General features: G+C 49.1%; 1 non-coding gene across 1 annotated transcript; it reads right to left on the reverse strand.

Annotated features, from left to right (window-relative positions):
- Positions 1–8,667: 8,667 nt before the first annotated feature.
- On the reverse strand, positions 8,668–8,774 carry LOC125355875. Its single transcript, XR_007211796.1, has one exon. It is a non-coding gene; the product is annotated as a U6 spliceosomal RNA (small nuclear RNA).
- Between the last annotated feature and the right edge of the window lie 1,989 nt (positions 8,775–10,763).

The raw sequence follows: 10,763 nt of genomic DNA on the forward strand, positions 1-10,763 counted from the left end.
CATCTCTGGGTAGAGCTTTTGGCTGGCAGTAGCAAGAGGAGGAATGGCCCAAGGCCTCGGAGATCTGTCCTGACCTTGCATTGGAATGGAACTTCTTAAATGGCCACCAGGGACAAAGGCTACTTCTGTAGAACCTGGACTGGATTTCTAGCTGAGCTGAGGACAGAGAATGGAGTTAACAGCATGCCGCTATCTCTCGGGAGCTTCATGAGTGGAATCTTGTTTATCTTCAAGGTGTTCCTTGGAGGCAAAGGCCTTACCTCCAGTTTGTAGATGAGGAAGCAGAGGTCTGAAGAGTGGCTTGATCAAGGTCCTACAGCCACTAGTCATCTCTTATGCAAAGCCCTGCTCTGTGCCTGCAGGAGGGCACAGGTGGCAAAGAGGAAGGAGGGTTACTATACAATGAGGGGGCAGAAGGGGTGCAGCATCAATGCCATGGGTGTGAGAAAACCTAGGGGTGACCAGGAGGCCCTGGGCTCCCACCTCCAGTGAAGAACCCCACGACAGCATTCAGAGGACATTTCAATTCCAAGTCTTTGTGTGCTTCTCCATTTGACTATTACAATAATAATGAGCCAGTTTAATGGTGTTTACCAGCTCCTAATAATCAATTACACAATCCTCATGGGTTAAAGTCTTTGAAGGAGGCTGAAGCAGACAGCAGATGACAGACAGCGAAGCAGACAGCAGATGACAGATCTTTGAGGAGGGTTTTCTAAGGCTACAACACACTGCCCGGCAGTAGCTGAGCCTGTGGGGCAGGACCCAGGGCTTGAATGGCAGGAGACACTCTGGCCCTTATTGGACAGGGGGCCTCTGCTTGCAAAGGAGTAGAGATGGAGTTGAGAAGGATGAAGGGCAGTCAACACCCTGGTCTCCCTCAGAGCTAGAGAGCAATGGCAACTCCCAAACTCTAACTCCCATCTGCCCAACTGGATTGTATTTCTTAGGACACACACACACACACACAAACACACACTCATGCATGCTCGCACCAATACTAGAGCTTTAGCTCAGGTTCTGGGCATTGTCCCTTGGCTTTTTTTTTTAATCTCCAAGCTGGTGCTCTGCCAGTTGAGCCACAGTTCTACTTCTAGCTTTTTGCTAGTTAATTGGAGCTATGAGTCTCACAGACTTTCCTACCTGTGCTGGGTTGGAATAATGATCCTCATATCTCAGCCTCCTGAATACTAAGATTACAGGCATGAACCACTGGCACCCTGCAAAAATAAAATTTTTTATCCATCAAGTCAGACCTTTAGAAACTTGCTGGGAAACCTGGCATTACATGTGGAGCTCCAGTCAATAAACACTAAATGTTCATTGGTTTCAGGCCATAGACTCGGCCTAGGAGGTTCAGATCTGCCCTGAAGCTCACTGTTTATGACAAGACTGTAGCTAAGTTGCTTAGAGGTACCCTCAAGGTTTCAAAAGGAAGCAGAAGTTCCCTAGGCGGTGTAAAAAGCAGGCGCTGGGATTGGAGGAAGGAAAGGTCTTCCTGGGCAGCTTTAGATGAGACAGTCAGGGCTCTGAAGGTCACGCTGAGGTGGGTAGACTTGACCGTGGAGGTGAACGGAGCTGGCAGAGATTTTTTTTTTTTTTTTTGCCAGTCCTGGGCCTTGAACTCAGGGCCTGAGCACTGTCCCTGGCTTCTTCCCGCTCAAGGCTAGCACTCTGCCACTTGAGCCACAGCGCCGCTTCTGGCCGTTTTCTGTATATGTGGTGCTGGGGAATCGAACCTAGGGCCTCGTGTATCCGAGGCAGGCACTCTTGCCACTAGGCTATATCCCCAGCCCTGGCAGAGATTTTTAAACATGGGCATGTACCATGATCCACATCAGATGCTGGCCTTGGAAAGGCCTTTCTGGAAGGTGAGACGGAGTGGACCTGGAGATGGGTATAGAGCGCTGAAGCCAAGGCCACAAGCCTGGCCTCCGTGGCAGCTGCCAGGCAATTAGCACAGCGCCATCTACAGCACAATCCTGGAGCTTCTGCATCAGCAGCGCAACTGGGGAACTGGCACTGCAGTCCGCACCCTGAGAAACGGGTGGCAGGGCCCTCAGGAGCCAAGCTGCCCACCAGAGCTGACCTGCAGTGACCGGAAAGTGAGTAGTTCTGCTTGACCTCTTCCTGTGTTTCTGCGCACGTGTCACGGCATGCATCTCCTCCCCTGGTGAGGCATTAGAACACAGGGCAGCAATTTCCCCAGATGCTGGCTGTGCAGCAGGCACCGAGCCGGAAGCTTGGGTGGCTTTTCTCTTGTGACTGTACCACAGCCGTAGCGATGGCTCTAGAAGGACCTAGAGGCTCTAGAAGGGTCCTTGTAGGGAAAGGAGGGACAGCTGAGAAGCACCAGAACGCTGATCCGTGACACCAGAGGGCCTGGTGAATAGGAAGGAGCAGGAGGAACACAGTGTGTGTGGGGCCCCTCCCCAGCCCATCAGAAATTGGGAGTGTTATTTTAAAGGTCTTTGGTAAATGTGCTTTGTCTACCAGAAATGTCTGTTGAATATTTGCCACACTTTTTTTTTTTAATGCTCTTCATTAATTGATGAGGTGGCCTTTCTTTGAGGATTCCCATGTGTACCCAGCCTGGGGAATGTCTCTCCCATTTAATGAGGTGGTCTGTGGCTTTTGTGGTGTGCTCATTAGTCACACTTCTCAGTTCCTGGTTTAGAAAAGACATCAAGCGCCTACAGACACACAATGAATCCCTTCACCCCTGAGCATCTGCCCCTCTGTTACGAGGCCTAGAGCATACCTTGGAAGTAGATTCAGGCCAAGCATTTACTGCATCGAACAGTATTGGGGGGGGTGGTTAAGGGGCAAGGGTAGGGTGAGCTACAGCTGGGCCTGACTGGTCAGACACAAATCAAGGCAGGATCCTCTGTAATTCACTTAGGAAGATGACTCAACTGGCAAATGACTGCTTTTGCAAATGTTCTCATGGACCATTTTGAGAAATGGGATATGATTTGCTTTGAGCAGGTGTTTTTCCACGAGCCGAAGTTTGTTCATTTAAGCAGGGGATGATAAGTCTTTGTTTCTTTATGTAAAGCCCAGCAGGCAGACCCCATCATCTCCAGAACTGCAATTCAGGAAAGGACCCCATGCCGGTGGCTGAGGAGAAGACCTGGCCGGAAATCCACCATTATTCCCCCAGAATCCAGAAGCGAATGCCTGTGACCAAGGAAGACAACCTTTAGGGGAAAAGGTACCAGAGCAGTGATTCAAGAAGGGAACCTCTGGCGGGGGGGTGGGGGGGGGTGGCTTCCAAATGGCAGTTTGCATCCCTGGGGAGCCATGGGTGTTTAGGAGACAAAGGCGCCTTGAGGTCAAGTGAGGGATTGTACAGACAAAATGCCTGTCAGGGTCCTTTGCCTCCAGCCTCTCAGAGAAGGTGGCATCTAGCCGGCCAGGTGCCTCGGTGAAGCCTTGCATCCGAACTAACCGCCTAGGAGTTACCAAGAAGCCCCACACAGCTTCTAGAGTAGTGTTGGCTGCTTGACCCCAGGCATTTGTTTCCATAACAACTTCTCTGTCCGTCCAGGGCAGTGACAGAGGACAACATAAGCACACCACTGCATAGGGAGCACCCATGGAGCGTTCAGAGCCCCTGTTTAGTCTTGGTTGTCATGCACAAGCTCCAAAAACGCTAGCCCCATTGAACCTTAATTTCCTTCTCTCCAAGGCACGGTTGGTAACACCTGCCCATCCACTTCCCCCAGAAGAGCAGAGGAGCAAAGGAAGAGAATAAAGGTGGGAGCACTTCAGAGCCTGCCCTGAGCCAAGTGAAGACATTGAAGGTCACAGTGCTCTTACTCACCTGAGACCTCATGAGAGGCCTGTGGAACTAGATTTCACACCCAGCTGGGTCTAACCCCAATATTTCCTTCATCCCTCTGACCAAATCTCTACCAGGAGAGCCCTAAAATCCTAGATGTGGAATCTTCATATCATGGTTCCCAAATATCCACCTAAAAGTGGTAAAAAAAAAAAAAATCCTTACTGTATGATAGATTCTATATTCTGTGCTCTCAAAATCAAAACAAATGTAGAAAACAAAGAATTTAGCATGGCCGTGCCCAACAGTGTCCTCCAAATGTAGGCATTTGATACCAGCATGCTACTGGAACCCAGGCCCAGCCCATGAAGCAGGACCTAGCTTCTTCTCCCTGTCAGCATCCAGAAGGTCAAAGTTAGAAGGGTTCCGGGATGGTTCCTTTTGTTTTCATCTTGAGGGTGGGGTAAGAAGGCAGAGCCAGCTGTCTCAGAAAACAAAGGGGAGTTGCAGGACAGCCAGGTGGTCATCTGCCCAAATATAGAAAGCAAACCTTTCCCTAGATTCTGCTTCTAAAAGACTGCCACATTTTGCACCTGTAAAACTATTTCCTGACTGAGAGCTGACCTACATTGCTATGCCTGTCCGTACTGGTAATTGTCTACCACAGGGGGCCTGTTCCCTGGCCATAGTTCTTTTCTCTGGGTTTTCAGGCTGTTAATTGGTTTCCAGGGGTTCTGTTGTGCCAACTGGACTGACTCCCTCCCTGTGATCCGTTCACGGCTTCCTTGAGCATGCTCAAGGGGGAAGATGCTCCCCAAAAGGCATCCAGTGGCCCCAAAGAGGCATCCCACCCACAGAAAACACCCTAAAGAAAGGGTCATATAGCTGTTCTCAATGAAACATCCCTGAGCACATACAGATGAGGGAGGGAGGACCTGCGGGGAGTTAGGAGGGGAGCCTGGTTAAGACGGTTCTTTCTTCTTTCTTAAGAGCAAAGAATCATCCAAGCAGAAGAGAATTGTGAGGGCAGTGAGGGCAGGGCTTGAATGTCTCACTTAAGGCCATGCAGGCGAGTTCTCTCCTCTTGGCTGAGAAGCCAGTGTTTCTGTAGTATATGCGACATAAAGGAGAAGGTCTTAGCTGAGAGTCTTTCCCTACGACCGAGTCCAATCTATTCATCAACGTCCAGATGGGGTCAGAGGGGGAGCTGTGCCCCTGGGACTTCCCAATTCCCCCTGCCAAGAAGCTCTCCACTCATGACACAGATGACATGATGGTGTGACCTCTATAGTACTGTGTAGGCAGGGATTTTTAAAAAAAAATCTATTTTCTCCACGTGATATCCTATGTGCCTTAGAAAGCAGCTGGCACAAAGAAAGAGCTAAATAAATAGGTTTTGGGGGGTGGGAAATGAATGCTCTATTCAGCCCTCCTTCCCCTTTAAGGCATAGTAGACTTGAGGTCTGCTCAGGAGGTCTTGGGGCTCTGGCCGGTGCGTGTTCTGCTGGGCTTCTCTTACATGCCAGTCACAGTATGGATTTCACACTGTGGGGAGGGGAGCTGCTCATCCCAGCTCAGATTGTACCAATGTAGCAATGGGGGAGGGGGGTGTCAAAGCCAACCAATGTGCAAGGAGAATGCCCATCCCTGGGTTCAAGATCAAGGCCAGGATAGAGGGAAGGGGGGATTCCAGGGGGTATGGCTGGGGAGGGAGAGTTAGGCTCAGGACAGTGAGTAACACAAGTTGAAGGCCATCCAGAAGGGAGAGAAAAAGGCTTGTCAGAGAGTTCTTCTGATGAATGATCACAGAGATTTCAGGACAGGCTGGCTTTTCTGATTCACAGCCGGATACCACTGCCATGCATCTGGTGCCAGGCTCTGGTGAGACATGAGGCCTCATTATAACCGTGCTTCTATGGGGGCCAGGGAGGCTGCACCCTAAAGATATGCTTCAGAACTCCTTTGCCTGGATGTGTGTGGACACACTGCCTGTGTATCTATCTACATTTCAACCCACTCTGGGGTACTGTCAGAAAACCCACTTTTGACCAAGAGTACCAAGGAGAGTGGATTTCAGAGAGCAGGCCAGTAAGTATGGACAGGTGGTGGGAGCAAAGGGAACAGAACCTGGCTGGGTGGGCTTTCTCTCTGGGGGCTGTTGGAAGCTGCTTCTGTTGCCTGAAGAACTTATAGAACATTTTGCTTGTGGCCAACCATGCCAGGCAAGGCTGTACTGTGACTCAGCCAGGGCTCCAGGCACTAAAGGTTTGGCCCAGTCTCGGCCAGTTTTAGACATTCCAGCCCACAAACCTTCCTGAGTCAGATCCTCCAGGACAGAAAAGCCAAGAGTATTAAAAGTTTTCTGAACTCTAATCAGCTTTTTATTCTGACTTTTTAAAGGACAGACAGACCGATAAATATGGCTTTACAGATACCCTCAAGACACTAGGCTAAGGCGTGTCCTGAAGCACAGTCAGTCATGGGGCTGCAGCCAGCGTTGTAGATTTTGCTTGGAAGGAATGAAGCCGGCACTGGTTTCACCTTGCCATGCACCCCTCAGGCTGACACTGAATAATGCAGTGTGCATTCCCAATGCAGTGTCTCCTTCCCAATTGTGGGATAATCATCTACTAAGCGCCAGGCCTTTTAGCCAGAGATTGCTGAAAAGTTCCAGTGCAGAGCAGTTCCTCATGGCCGTCTAGTTGAATTAGGGCCACGCCATCTCCAGAGAGCAGCAAACAGGGGTGCTCTCCCCGCCCCTCCCCTGTGATCTGGGCAGCTGTGCACATGGGAACCAGGAACTCAGAGTTGCAGGGTGTTCTAAGAAGTGGGAGAAGGTAGGACTGACCCTAGAGGCTTCAAGTTTTCTGTAAGCAGGAGAGGGGATTGGAAAGGCCAGGCTGCCTTGCCCACCTGCTCTTTACCTTCTTTGCCCTCAGGTACAAGTAGCCCTCTGTGGTATCTACTGGTCCCTAACCCAAATCCTTCACATAGGTTCATCTACTGAGCCTCCTAGCAGGTGACATGGTGTAGAGAAGGGAACTTTCTTGGGCTCTGTACCCATTACCCAGAGCCAAGCCAAGGCAACTAGTAGTGGACTGATTCCTCCTCCTCCTCCTCCTCCTCCTCCTCCTCCTCCTCCTCCTCCTCCTCCTCCTCCTCCTCCTCCTCCTTCTCCCCCTTACTCCCCTCCCCCTCCCCCTCCCCCTCTCCCTCCTCCTCCTCCTGATTTGAACTCTGGGCCTCATACTTGCTAGGCAAGCATTCTACCCTTGGACCTCCAGCCTTTTGTACTTTAGTTGTTTTTCATATAGGGTCTCAGGCTTTTTATCCCTAACACCAGATGCAAACCACAATCTTTCTACCTACACCCCTCTCCCCCCTCCCCTCCCCACTCACTGCCATGCCTGGTGTGTTAGTTGCAATGGGAGGTCTTGCTAGCTTTTAGCCTAGGCTGGCCCCACACCACAATCTTCCTGACCTCCACCTTCCGAGTAAGAGGGATTACATTCATGAGCTGCTGTGCCTGGCCGCCATGTCTTCTTTAGCCATCAGACCAAGAATATACCCACGTCCATCACAGTGAAGATCTGAAGTGGACGGGGCTGGGGATATAGCCTAGTGGCAAGAGTGCCTGCCTCGGATACACGAGGCCCTAGGTTCGATTCCCCAGCACCACATATACAGAAAACGGCCAGAAGCAGCGCTGTGGCTCAAGTGGCAGAGTGCTAGCTTTGAGCGGGAAGAAGCCAGGGACAGTGCTCAGGCCCTGAGTCCAAGGCCCAGGACTGGCCAAAAAAAAAAAAAAAAAAAAAGATCTGAAGTGGTACTCAACCAGAATCAAGAAAGCTTTTCACCTTGTGTTTACTGTAGAACAGTGCCAAGAACGTGGAACCTAAGCTCAAATCATGAGGGTCTACAGTGTCAGGGCTGCTGGCTGTGTGCACTTTAGGAAATTCATTTCCTTCTCTGGATTTGTGTGGGAATCAGTCCACTTCAATGGTTCCCCACCACCACCCCCAAAAAACAACCCCTGCAAAACCCAAAGTGCGATGAGGGCATTTTCCTTTTGTCCACTAGATGGCACTGTGCCTCCAACTGCAGCCTGCCAGGCCCAGAGATGTTCCTGCCAGTGTTCTCTTGTTCCACTTGGCACCGGGCAGGTAGGGAGAGGGCGGCTGCTCTGCCAGGACCAGAACAAGATGGTACAATCAGGATCTGCAGGTCAAATCAGGGCAGAACAGGAAATGATCAGGAGCTTCCATTTCCAACAGCAATTTGATTTTTAAAGGGCAAGTCTTAGTGAAGAGCAGGCAGGCAGGTCCCTGGAGGCAGGCCTTCGACTTGGGTCCTTCATTAGAGCCAGAGCTGGGAGAATGCTGGGCCAGGTGCGGCTGGGTCCGGCTGGGTCTTCACTCGCAGCTCTGCTTTCTAGGTCGGCCCCTTCCAAGCAAAGACTCTGAAGACTGAGAAGACCCCCAGCCGTGGAGCCTCCATTGCAGAATCTCCCACGCGTCCTGAGGGAGACCGTGCTCATCACCTGTGAAGAGGCTGAAGATGACAAAACTGGCATTGCTCTCCTTTGAGCTGTCATCCCAATATTGTTGTTATCTTTGATTGATAGTAATAATAATATTTTGCCAGTACGGGGGCATTGGGGCTTGAACTCAGGGCCTACTGCTCTCGCTTGCCTTTTCCTCAAGGCTGGCGCTCTACCACTTGAGCCATGCTTCCATTTCATGCTTCCATTTTTGCTGGTGAACTGGAGAAAATAATCACATGAACTACCATCCTCAGATCCTCAGATGTCAGCCTTCTGAAGCGCTAAGATTATAGACGGGAGGTCCCAGCACCCAGCTCAATTTCATTTTATTTTATTCTTAAAAAATATGGAACACTCCACAGATTCGCATGTCATCCTTGAACAGGGGTCATGCTAATCTTCTCAGCATCATTTCAATTTTAGTATATGTGCTGCCAGAGCGAACACTCAATTTCATTTTTTAAGAGAAGGCCAAATAGTTCACAACAATAAATGTTCCAGCATAACCATGTTGTAAAATGCAGTTATTAACCCCTTTGGGGGGGATAGTTGAAATAATTCTGTATTATTTTAAAAATAGTCTTTTTAGGGGCTGGGTGGGGAAGAAATAGAATGAAATGTATCTAAATCTACATTAATTTTTTTTCTGTATAGATGGGTAAATTATTAGAACATAAGGAACAAGCAGGAAGATGGTTTGTATGTTGTGGTTGATGTTTTTTTCTTGCTAAAGTCAGAGTGCTTTCAGTTTTGCTCTGATGTTTGAAAAATATCAATAGCAAATCCCTAATGACCAGGACATATTGATTTTTCAAAATTCTGCATTTCCCTAAAGCCCTTTTCCAAAGGTCAGATGCACCAACTGTTAAGTTATTTTCATCATTCCCTTTCTGAATCTCACCATTGATGCTTTTCCACTTGATTTTTTAAAATTAATGTCTTAGCTTTAGCAGAATAATGAGTGTTCTTCCTTCTCTGAAGTGAGGACACTATGTTGAAAAAAGTCTCATAATTAATAAACTTACTACTTCAAAGTAACTACAGTCGCCACATATATTTCCCTCTGGATGCTGGCCTGCTAGACAATTATTTTGACATAATCATAGAGTACATTTTATCTGACAGAGTATTTCTTTTTATTAAAGATCTGCCAAAATTTTATCCAATATCTGGCTGACAGAGCTGCCCGTGCCCAAACTGTCAATACTTAGAGATGCTTTGGAACAAGGCTTGGTTAAAAGCTAAAATGATAATGGGTGATCACATTGTCCAATGTGACCTACTTCATTCTCAGAAATAGGGATGGGCTGTGGGTTCTGACGAGTCAAAATGGTCTAAGGAGGCCTATGCACACATGATTCACTGATCCTCACCTGGGGCTGTGTTCCTCATCCCTCCTGTGCTTTCTGGGTAGCTCTACTTAGTACTTTCCAGAGTTCTATCCTGCATGGCCTCTTGTTTACCCGCTTCTGTGGTGACCTGGCCTGGCCGTGTCTTCTTGCTTTTCCCTCCTGGCCCATGGCTGAGTACAGCACTTTATAGCTGGCAGTGTAATGTGCTGCTAGTGACAAAATTGGCCATCTTGGGTTGAGGGCATAGCTCAGTGGGAGGCCACTCACTTAGCATATGCAAAGCCCTGAGTTTGATCCCCAGCACTAGGTGGGAAAAGGATAGGATGGGAAAGGAAAGGAAAGGAAAGAAGGAAGGAAAAGAGAAAGGGAGGGAGGAGAAGAGAAAAGAAGGATGGAAAACAAGAGGGAAGGAGACAGACGAGGAAGGGGAGGGAGGGAAGGAAGGGAGAGAGGAAGGAAAGGAGGACAAAGGAAAGGAAGAAAGAAATGTTCTCCTTGAAAACCAAAGAGGCTAAGAAATAAACAAGAGCCATCTCGATTCCCCACGTTAAGGAAGAAGTCACTCTTCCTCAATTTCCAAGCTTTTGCTTTCTGAATCCCATGTGATAAAGAAGAAATGGCGTGACTGCTATAGCCTCCAGGCTGGTGCACCCCATCAACTCCTGCAAACTCAATGATACCCTTCAGGGGTCTATGCACATCTAGGGACTCCAGAGCAGCTCCTCTGCGGGGGGATGGGGGTGCTGCCTGCCTACTCCCCCAGTCCCCAGCAAGCTGGCTGCAGATTCCTCTTGAGGAGGGTCAGGGCTTTGTCAGTTATTACCTTACAGCAGCAGAGAAGTTGGGGAAGGGAACCAAGAAGCTTAGCAATCACTTCCCAGCACAGCGGTGCTTTAACGAAACAAGTCAAGGTTGGTGCTCATGTTTAATTAAAACACATACAAAATAAACTACTGTTGGGTCCCTAGGTTTTGCTCACAGCAGCCTCACAGATACCCATAACGAGACATGGCAGGCCAGTAATTAAAATGTAGACTTGGTTTTCATGTCGTTACAGGGTAAGAATGGGCATGACTTGCTAAAA

The sequence above is a fragment of the Perognathus longimembris genome, chromosome 7, assembly GCF_023159225.1.
Source record: "Perognathus longimembris pacificus isolate PPM17 chromosome 7, ASM2315922v1, whole genome shotgun sequence".
NCBI classification, from domain to species: Eukaryota; Metazoa; Chordata; class Mammalia; order Rodentia; family Heteromyidae; genus Perognathus; species Perognathus longimembris.